The 10,740-nt window shown below is 32.1% G+C and overlaps 2 long non-coding RNA genes across 2 annotated transcripts in view; one reads left to right on the plus strand and one right to left on the minus strand.

Moving 5' to 3' along the window:
- The window catches only part of LOC111086094, a 69,195-nt gene that overhangs the window by 40,835 nt on the left and 17,620 nt on the right, over positions 1–10,740 (plus strand). Inside the window, exon 2 of the long non-coding RNA XR_002610851.1 lies at positions 950–998. This is a non-coding gene — a long non-coding RNA (uncharacterized LOC111086094). The remainder of the gene's footprint in view (positions 1–949; positions 999–10,740) is intronic.
- LOC111086093 overlaps positions 1–10,740 on the minus strand; it is a 67,120-nt gene that overhangs the window by 28,457 nt on the left and 27,923 nt on the right. The window lies entirely within an intron of this gene.

Raw genomic sequence — 10,740 nt, forward strand, 5'->3', positions numbered from 1 at the left:
GGGAGCATCCTTTTTATCAGTCTGTTATATTTATGTTATGCATTATGGGAGCATCCTTCTTATCAATCTGTTATATTTATGTTATACATTATGGGAGCATCCTTCTTATCAATCTGTTATATTTATGTTATACATTATGGGAGCATCCTTTTTATCAATCTGTTATATTTATGTTATACATTATGGGAGCATCCTTCTTATCAATCTGTTATATTTATGTTATGCATTCAGGGTACATTATTCTTATTAATCTCGTATATTTATGTTAGTAGAAATTGTTTTAAATAAAGTTATTGAAACAGGACAATTGTGGGTTTCTGACAAGTAGACTTAAGACGGTATTTGTAAAAAAAAATCTAGACAAACTTTTATTGTAACTCTTGCGTAGGTGATTTTATAATGTTTTGGTACTAATATCTGTATATCAGTATTAATATTTACCGTATTACTTCCACAATTCAAAGTAAACATAAGCATGATTTGCTTTGCCAAGTCAATAGTTATATAATTGTCAGTGTTTATTCCACTTTGTTGCTGTAAGAGTGTTTATACTGAAAATATAAACATTTCAAATGATATTGCGGTGTATTACAGAATACCTAAGGCGTTTTATGGCAGTTTTGTTATCACAGAGGGCGTAGGTTGACTTATTCTATTAACTCGACCAATACGCTATGTAAATAAATTTTAGAAGTTATATCCTGGAGGCAGCTGTTAAATTATATTTCTTCTCATTTTAAATATAAGTTTGCTCAGTAGAATAATATAACAACAAGTAGTTTACTGAAGTAAAATGTAAACTTTGAAATTACAATCTTCATTTGGCACTCTTATATTTTAAAGAACACATTTAAGAGTATCCAATAATAAATTTGATCAGTACACACGCATAAAAGACAGGTATTTTTCTTGTAGAATTGATTGCTTACTGTGTTCTTTATTTTTGAAGGAATTCGTCCGCGAAATGATGGTTTTTTACTACCTTGCTGATGACAGAGGTGAGTTTTTATCCCTAGTTGTTATTGTCTTTATTACATTCACACAAAAAAGTGCGAGACTTATTGTTTTTACACAATAAAAACAAAAAAGGAGTCATTATACATTTTTTGAATAACCTGGAGTAGGATTACAACACACATTTATAATTTGCTTACCATGACTGGATTACGACTTGTTGCAGGTCTCTTTCTGGATCGTCTTTTGTGTCCTAAGGTAATACATTTTTTTTTCTAATGCTATATTATAAATCCTCAAGTTAAACACCTTTATGACCTGATTGTATGAATATTTTGCGTCAGAAAAGGCTCTTACGTACCCTTCCCAAAAACAAAATAATGTCAAAATTTACTTGTGATGCATTCCGTTCCACCGTGACTTCATAGTGGCTGTGACTGTCACATGACTCGCGGATTTGCATATTCAAAATCGTTTTAATATAACGCCCATCTTCATTATAAATAATTATTTTCGGGACATCTGCATACCTGGCACCTTTTCTAACTTTCACTCCTTTCTCTTATTGCAGTTTCTTTAATTCAGTGATACTTAATTAAAGCTGGTGGTTCCCGAATCTCTGAAATGGTATTGCTTTTCTTTAAAGGTTTACTTTAGGATAACACATTGTATAGCAGTTAAAAACAAAATTCCATTGTTACATTTTACACACTTCGGTATCAGTGTGTTGATAATGCTCCGTTAGCACTAATCACACATATTCTTGTTCATAATTATTTTGTATTTTTTTACGCAGCTTTTCCCTGTAATTACAAACATTAGGTAGGAGTGTATGCTGAATTTACTTTAGTTTTTCATCACATAAAATGTTCAGATGAGCCCATCTGTTTTCATAGAATATTAAAGTACGATATATTTTTCGTATGGAACTAAATGTAAGAAATTAGTTTTTATAAATGTATATCTACAAGTTTGTTTTTTTAATGATTTTGAAGCCATAAAACGTTTTCAATATGTAATATACGGTGCTGAGATCGTAATAATGACAAGTTCATCGGCACAGAAACCCTAGGAATGAAATATTTGTGGTGGTGAAATTGCACAAAAACACATAACGAGTGTACTGTACCTCAGCCAGTTTTCTTTCCTAAATAAGTCAGAAATATTTGACTGACCATAAAAGGTGACTGCTATAAAAAAAGGGGGGGGGGATACATATCAATATGTTACGTAAACACGCAAGAAAATATTATTAATACTTGTACGGTTCGGTATGGTCTTGATCTAACAATAAGAATTCCATTTAAATTAAATTTCTTAATGAAATCTCGCTTATCAAAAGAGCAGAAGAGGAATTAATGTTTTACATGTCGTCTGGTCTTTCGTACCCTTCTCAACTTTCATTATTTTCAGACTGCAAATTGAACAGGCGATTAGCGCGAGATTAATGGGGTAACACAACACTCGTCCTCATCCTTGATATGTTTATATGCCGCCTGTTTTGCATAAGGTGTCGTTTGCACACGCATACACACAGAGGCTCGCATTTCCTGCATGGTTTTGACAAACTACTTTTGCTAATCATACCCCCACCTTTTTTCTTTGCTGGATTATAACTCGTGAACCCTCCAGTTACAATATATTGATAATGCAAGTTACTTTCCCTTATCACGTAGACAGGGTGTGATTCGTGTGTCGGAATGTTAATCCGAGAGTCCATGGTTCGCGTCCCGAAAGTAATTTTTTAAAGTCGTTTACAAGTCAGATGTTTAACATGAAAATTATAACATAACAAAATGAAAACATAACATTATTTTATTTTTAATACTGATCATTTATTCTTATTATTTTATTTGAATTAATTCTACTATCATTCACAAAAACTGGAGATCCAGCATGATAAGGTTTTAGTTAGCCTCGAATATTCGTACAAAGCTACACAGGGGCTATTTGACAGATAAACCAGAGAAACATCTAGTCAACAGCACTCACTACTAACTCTTAGGCAACTCTAATATTGTATAACGCAGAATAATTACAATTCAATTGCTTAATCTGGCTCACACTATAACAGTTGTTGTTCATGAAACTCGATAATATATATATATATATTTCGCGCCTAGATTACTATTATGTTTGTAGTATCCCAGCCTGCCTAATGAACCCTGGTACTGACGAATGGTCTCGTCGGCAGTGGATATGGCAGATGTATAATATGGTTTACATATTATAACATATTCTCCTTTGTTTTCAGTCGTGGGTTCTTAGAATTATCAAAAGCCTTTCATTTTTATTCAAACTCTTTAACCCACAAACTATGTTATATATGACACCGGATATTAAAATATTTAATATTTATTAAAGCAATGAACGTAAATTAATTTTAAATGGACTTAAGTTTGATTTCCGTTTATTGTACAAATGGAAAAACGTTTATTAATAGTTTGTATTTGCGACCAACAAGTTGATAAATGTTGCATTAATGGCATCTTAACACAAAGAACCAGGTCGTTTTAACACATGATTTCTCAAAATTACAATACAATTAACACTTATTGAAACCACTTCTCTACAGAAAAACTCAATCAAATATCTTCTCGCATGGAAATAATGGTGCACTCTCTCTCTCAAAGTAACCTTAAGCTACATTTTTAGGCACCAAAAGAAGTGTCACATTCTTTCAAAATAATCTGAATCAATTTTGTAGACACCAGAAGAGTGGTGTACGCCCTCAAAATAATTTCAACAAAACTTGTAAATTCCAGAAGAATAATTTTGTCTCTCAAAGTAACCTCAACCAAATTTGTAGTTACCAGAAGAGTGATGTTCTCTCAAAATAATCTCAATCAAAATTTGTATTTACCAGAAGAGTGTTGTACGCACTCAAAATAATTTCAACAAAATTTGTAGTTACCAGAAGAGTGATGTATGACCTCAAAATAATGTCAACAAAATTTGTAGTTACCAGAAGAGTAATGTATGCCCTCAAAATAATTTCAACAAAATTTGTAGTTACCAGAAGAGTGATGCTCTCTCTCAAAGTAACCTCAATCAAACTTGTAGTTACCAGAAGAGCTATGTTCTCTCTCAAAGTAACCTCAAGCAAAATTTGTAAACACCAGAAAAGTGATGAATGCCCTCAAAATAATTTCAACAAACTTTGTAGTTACCAGAAGAGCGATGTTCTCTCTCAAAGTAGCCTTAATCAAATTTACCCAAAAGAAACGGGTTTACTTTCTCGAAATAACCTCAACCAAAATTGGTAGGCTCAAAATAATCCAATCCACATTTGAAGCTTCCTTTCTATATTATCCCAATTATTTCGAAACATTGATAAAAATGTTTTTTTCCCTTTCTTCTTTTTCAAATATAGCTTTAAAAAATTTCCTTAGGATCAGTTGTTTTTCTACCATTGGTTAATGCTTCTTTAAATCGTCTAATCTCTTCTTAAAACCATTAAAAGGCGTGGTCAGTATATTATCATTATTATTATTGGCTTATAATAGTACCTTGTCTTTATTAGAAGAAAGAAGAAAAAATTATGCAAGTTACCTGCTAATGATAAGCCTAAAATTCTCAACAGAAATAATCTCTATCAGTATGTTCACTTGTTATGCTACGTAGGAAAAATGATATTACGAGAGGTTTACCTGACTTATCTTTTTTATGAAAAACAGAGCCAAAAAAATCTATGCTCAAAACGTGTATTTTATCGTTTCGCTTACCAATGGAGGGCGTTTGTCATCTTTCAGATATGGATGTGGTTAATAAATTTAATATCAATTTAGCTGCAGAAATATATGTATTTTCACATTTGGAACTTGGCTGACGTGATTTGTTTGTTTGTAGTTAATCACAAAGCTACATAATGGGCTATCTGTATCGAAACCCGTTTTTTTAGCGTTATAAGTTCGCAGATTTTCCTCTTTGCCACAGGGCACTGACGTATACACGTTATTAAAAACAGTGTACGATTTGCGAGTGTATAACGAACATGATTGTATTAACAACGCGACTTGTGTAAAAACTACACAGTTGGTCAGATAAAAACAGTGATGTATCCAGTGTTTTACGTACTTCGCTTGACTAAAAATATTTAACGTAAAAAAAAGGCTATCTAATATTAAAGATATTTCGAGTATTTTAGTTCACAAAGACCTTTTTGAATTAGAAAACAAAATTAAGCTTGCTCCTGTTTTAGTAAACTAGTATTAAAAAGTAATAGCATTTGGTCTTTGCGTTAGAGACTTGGAATAGTATTATATCAACTTAAAGACCACAACGATATTTTGAATTAGTGCATTTTGTTCTAAATAGTACAAATATAAGTTTTATCATATAGTGCAATGTTTTTTATCTATAGGGCCGAGTGGGCCCTAATAATTAGCGTGCTCGACCTTGGATCCGAGGTTCACAACCCGTTACTGACAAAACAAAATCGCGCTCTGCATCTTGAGGCCGTGGATGCGTTATATACGATTAAAGTATTCTACGAGTAGGCGGTGGGTGGTGTTGACTAGTTGCTTTATCTCTAATCTAGCTTCTCAACGTGAAGAACGGCTAGCGTAGATAGATCTGGGGGAACTTTTTGCACGAAATTAAACAAGCAACAAAAAATTAGAAGAACCATGTGATTATGAAGCTAATATTTTCAAAGATATTTTCTTAGCACCGTGTTTAGTGGGAAGTTTTTTAGGTAACGTAGGTTTTGTAACTCAGAAAAAGTTTTGCTTGTTTTTCGTAATTAAAAACAAAACATTTTTTAAAAATAAAGCAGTTATAAATTTAAGGTTACCAATATTACAAAATCGCCTTCTTTATCCGGTAGTTCAACGGTACGTCTGAGAACTTATAACGCTGAAAAGCGAGTTTCGATACCCATGGGAGCATTGTGTAGCTTTGTGCTTAATAATAAACAAATTAGAAAATTGCTCAATAAATTCCAATTTTCAAAACCTTAACACACTTTTGAACCAATCACGCTATTTTATGTATGTATATTAAACTAGAATCAGATAGCGCAGTGAATGTAGGAGTTTATGACGAGAAACAGTATCGTGAAAATTCTTTATTTCCTCAACGTTTCACCACGTCTTTATCAAGACCAGTCCCAACAGACTTTTTTTTTTTCGTTCTGTTAAGTCTGGACTTGTGTTCAGTAGGATTTCTAGCTATTGATAAAGCCTTAAGGTGAAACATTGATGGAACGAAGAATTTTCAATGGATACTGGCCATTTCTCTTTATCAAATATGGTAGACTATCATCCCACGTATTATTTGTACTTTTGCGTATACATTTTAACAAACGAGCATTTTAACATGAAAGATTGAAGTGGCGCCACCTATCATACTGTTTGCAGTATTTGAAATTTATTAATTTTTTAATCATTTTTGTAACATTCACTAGTTTCTTGTGTTTGTGCACTACCGCACTTACGTGAACACTACCACTAATACTAATAACTTGTGTAAGCAAAGGATATGTAATAATATGTCAATCATACTACATCTGCCATATTCAGTGCCGACGAAGCCTTTCGCCCAATACCACGACTCATCAGGTCCGCTGAGATACAACAGTCATAGTATTGGTCTAAGCATTATTTATATCAACAATTTCATGAATAACCTTTATTGTGTGAACTATATTTAAGTGAGGGAATTGTAATTATTATCAGTTTTATATTCACGATTCTTGAGCTGTGTGGAATTAAGTAACAAGAAATATTGTGTTTATATACTGTGGAACTAATAACCTATTCCATAATTAATTTTATTAAATTTATTTGATGAAATTTTGATAATTATTTTTAAATATCTTTGTTTAATTATAAGTTACACCTATTAAGTTTTTGGGTTTTTTTTGCATTATTTAAGATCAACCTAAATCTCGTAAATTGGTGGGTTAGCAAAAAAGTTCGAGATTGACAGAGTTCAGATAACCCACTGTGTGGCTTTGTATTAGGTTTGCCAAAGCACGTCAATTGTTAGAGCCCGGCATGGCCAGGTGGTTAGGGCTCTCGACTCGCAAAATGAGAGTCGCGGATTCGAATCCCCGTCACACCAAACATGCTCGCCCTTTCAGCTGTGGGGGCGTTATAATGTGACGGTCAATCCCACTATTCGTTGGTAAAAGAGTAGCCTAAGAGTTGGCGATGGGTGATGATGACTAGCGGCCTTCCTTCTAGTCTTACACTGCTAAATTAGGGACAAACAAACAGTTGCTAGAATTATGCATGGCCTGAATATAGCTATCTGCAAAAGTAACTAACTGATGTCCGTGTTCCTTAAGTAAGGTATACTATGTTATGTAGTTATTGTTACTTTCATTACTTTTTAATTTAAAGTTGTATTATAATACTTTTATTATAAAGATTGCTTTGCATTGTTAGCTTAATATACGGATTTAGGACTAACCTAAATCTCCTAAGCTGACCGAACCTTGAGATAATATTGGGATTACGGCCAGGAATACCGTTAACAACGAGGGTACTCAATTAATGAAACAGCGCATTTTAATCTTTATAAGTAGAAACGTAAGTAAAATATATTTCATTAGCTACACTGACGACCACACTAATGTGTTGTTTCGCTCTAAGTTTCAAGCTTGGTCTGATTGGAAGTTAATATTAATTACTTTTGAACATTTGCTGTTGACAGTAAAATATATTTGTAATGTTTAAAAATTTTCATAGATTATTAACCTTTTTTTTTTCTTCTGAGAATGTACTTTTTTTTTTTTAGCAAGATACATTTAAGGTAAAATAAATGAGTGCCTCCGTCAAAATCTCATCATAAATGTTTCCCAAAAGTAACATGACTACATGTTCTCATAATCGCTCATATGTCACAGAACATTGGACGTGGAGGAAATGATAAATTGTTTTATTCGAAGTGACATTTATTTTATACAAATGGGTTTTTAAATCGTATCAATACAATTATAATAAGTACGAAAATGAACTGAACCGTATATTAGTTCCTCATATGTAATAACCAACATAATCATAAAAGTGAAAATCGCAGGTAGTAACTGGACTAACAGTTAGAGATGTGGCTTGTATACATATTACTGTACCTTCGAAGCATTTTCAGTGATTTTATTTGTATTTATTGTCGTGAAAATGTAAAGAATTAATAGCAATATTTGATCATTACTGCCCTCCCCTATAACTAGAACTTTTGTTCTTATATTTAATTGACATTTTAAGTATTTACTTATGTGTATTTAAGAATGATTCAAAAATTAATTTCAACCATCGATTTTATTTACATTATTGTTTTCTAAAAATATATAAACTGTAATTAAGTAGGACCCTTATGGATTTGTTAACACATTTTTATAATCTATTTATGCAACAAATTGCTTGTGGATCCACAAATTTTGGGGTCACAGGGTCCTTAAAAACATCACACACACACATAAGAAAAAAATATACCATCAATACTGTAGTTATCGTCACTAATTGCTAGTCCCCCAATGAGACAGCGGTAAGTTTACGGATTTACAACGCTAAAATTCGGAGTTCGATTCCCCGCGGTGGACACTGCAGATAACCCAATGTGGCTTTGCTCTTAAAAACTAACTTATTAATTTATTACTATTGGGGTATTTATACATCTTACTTAGAAAGTGAATGATTGCACCCATTTTTTAGTCGGTTCCTTACAGCGAATGTTGAAAAAACAAAATTACTCAGTATTGTTTAATACACGACCCTTACAAGTAATGAACGGTATTTAAACAAGTTGGTAATTTGAGGGTTAAAGACTTGATGATCTCTTTTAAGGCTACAGAATAGTTGTTTTTAATTTTAGGGGACTTCATGACTAATTTTACCTGTGTGAAGCAAAGTCACTATTTATTGCTGTTTGAAGTAAGTGATATTTCTATGTATTTTTAGCCGCGGCATAGCGCCTCGTAGAATGGCTGAGGTTTTTTCAAGTTACAAACTTTTAACTCATAGCTCCATCTCTTGGCCGATTTGAGATCAAATCACAGCTGCGGCTATTGAGGATTCCCTATTGTTTCGTTTCTTCTCTTAAGTATAAAAATTTTATTTTTAAAATTTTATGTTGAATGTAACTTTAACATTTAACTTTTTTAATATTCTAAAAAGTTAAACAGTCCTATTAAAAGTGACACATTTTACGCACAGATTAAGGTGCTAATTAACACATTTTTAAAAGCAAATATTTTAATAAATCTAAGTTATCCTACACAGAAAATTATTATCTATGTGAATGACAAGAGCCCCATAGAGGGTTAGCGGTAAGTTTGCGAACTTACAAAACAAAAAATCTGAGGTTCGATTCCTCGCTGTCGGTATAATACATAGATCCCGTTGTGTAACCTACGTTGTGCTAAGGAAAACAACAGCAACAAATGACAATAAATGGATTAGTATGATAGAATGAAAAGTACAGGGAAATTTTACTGCGTTATTTTCGCACTAGTGAATTCTTTATTTTTTATTTATTCATTTAAATTCGCTCAATTATTTTCATTGGAACAAACCCGAAAAAGGTTTAAGTAATTACTGAATTAATTTCCGTAACTGAAAGTTTATCGCCTTCACAGGTGTAGCAAAAAGGTGTGTAATAAGGTAGTAATAAACGTTGAATTAATTATAACCAGAAAAATTCCATAAACTAATTTAATATCTTCCGTTTCTCCGAGTTATTTTGTTCGTTATGTATTCTCGTGTTGCAATGGTGATACAACAGCAGAAGAAACTACATATCGTAAACTGTGTGTTTTGTTTTTTTAAGGAAGCGTAAATTAACAGAAATTGTACTTATTAAACTTAGTATTTTGTCTTCTCTGGTTTGTCTTTCTCATAATTTTACCTAAAAGCGATAGTGTTGCTCAAAGGGTAGTTTTTGATATGAGGCTTTTGTTATTTTTTCTTGAAATATAATAAATTTCAATAGTTAACAACATGCAAACGTTTTTAGTTTGAAGTCGGTATAATCTATCCGGTATAGGCTGATTAACCTTGATTTTAGTTTTCCTTCTGAGAGAAGAGAATCTTTGAATATGTAAATGGTAAATGAACATTTTTTTTAACCATAATTCTCACTTCACAATTAAACGTTTATTACATTGCGGGATGTAGAGAATACTTCAATAAACTTTACAAGAATTTTGAAACAAATAAAACGATGAGTACTATTTTAAACTTTTTTTTTCAAGTCAATCAAATATGTTTAACTTTTTAAATAATTAATTGAAGTCCCTCGTTGATGTCACTAACTTTTGAACTTAGTGTACAGGGATTTGATTTTTAAATTACCTTTGAGATTAGTTTTAATAAGAACTGCGCTTTTTAAATAGTTATTTTTATAAATATATATATATATATATATATAATGTTTGAAGGTTTGAGAATGTAAAAGTGTGTATAATGTGCGAACAAGGAAGTCTGTAATAATCAAACGCCTTTTGAGTTAATCTGTCTTCTATAAACACAACAAATTTTTAAAGTCTTGTCGTAAGAATTATTTTTCGATAGGCGAAAAATAGGTCGAGGTTTGTAAGTCAGTGTTGGTGTGCAAGAGTTTTTGAACTTCGGTGTGTCCCAGAAAATGAAAATAGTTCCAAGATTTCGAATCAATACTGGCGTGAGAAGGTCAAGTTCACTATATGTTTTACACTTGCACGTGTTCCAAAGTATAAAAAAAGGCCAAGGAAATTCTTTTTTTTATGCAAGAAGATGAAAAGGTATATATATATACACACACACACACACACACACACACACACACACACACTACTTACTTAAC

This window comes from Limulus polyphemus, unplaced genomic scaffold (genome assembly GCF_000517525.1).
Source record: "Limulus polyphemus unplaced genomic scaffold, Limulus_polyphemus-2.1.2 Scaffold843, whole genome shotgun sequence".
Taxonomy (NCBI): domain Eukaryota; kingdom Metazoa; phylum Arthropoda; class Merostomata; order Xiphosura; family Limulidae; genus Limulus; species Limulus polyphemus.